This window comes from Myotis brandtii, unplaced genomic scaffold, assembly GCF_000412655.1.
Source record: "Myotis brandtii unplaced genomic scaffold, ASM41265v1 scaffold1071, whole genome shotgun sequence".
Classification (NCBI taxonomy): Eukaryota; Metazoa; Chordata; class Mammalia; order Chiroptera; family Vespertilionidae; genus Myotis; species Myotis brandtii.
Window position 1 is genome coordinate 1,309,704 of NW_005353634.1, and position 560 is coordinate 1,310,263.

General features: G+C 53.2%; 1 protein-coding gene across 4 annotated transcripts in view; it reads right to left on the reverse strand.

Moving 5' to 3' along the window:
• TNFAIP8 (tumor necrosis factor, alpha-induced protein 8) overlaps positions 1–560 on the reverse strand; it is a 65,843-nt gene that overhangs the window by 39,997 nt on the left and 25,286 nt on the right. Inside the window, exon 1 of one of the 4 annotated variants that reach the window (XM_014541650.1) lies at positions 377–481. The exons of the other annotated variants lie outside the window; for them this stretch is intronic. The gene's annotated coding sequence lies outside the window, so the exon portion shown is untranslated. Of the gene's footprint in view, positions 1–376; positions 482–560 lie in introns of those variants that run through there. 4 annotated transcript variants of the gene reach the window in all.

The following is a 560-nucleotide window of genomic DNA, read 5'->3' on the forward strand; positions in this document are numbered from 1 at the left end:
GGCCTCAGCCTGGCTCGCTGAGAGGCAGGGCAGAGGGGTGCGGTCGGCAAAGGAAACTGAGACAGGCTAGGCCAGCGAAATACATATTCAGCGAAGTTAAAAAAAAAAAAGGCGCGCTGCAAAATAGTAAATGCATCAGCAGTCCAGGAAACGTTTCTGAATCGTTGGGTGACATTTTTCGATGCCCATTTAGCTCTCCTTGTCTTGGGGTCTTATCCGCCCTCAAATTGCGGGTTTTAAAGCTGCTCGGTTTGGCACGTTGCTTTTGCAGGAAAGTAACGTGGATCTGGGTCCATGTGACTGGAAGGACCTGCTTCACAAGCCTAAGAGGAGGGACTTGGGAAGAGAGTGGGGACGGCCGGCCTCCACCCCTTACCTTGCACGGGGACAGCAGACCCAGCAGCTCACTCAGTGTAACTGGGCGAGCGCTCGACTCAAAGCCCAGCCCAGATGCTCTGCAGTTACTCAAGGGTCATCCATCCTCAGAGAGAGCAAGCCTTTCCCTCCCCAGCTTCTCATAACAATCCTGGATAAATCCCTTCAAAATGCCAAAGGCGGGT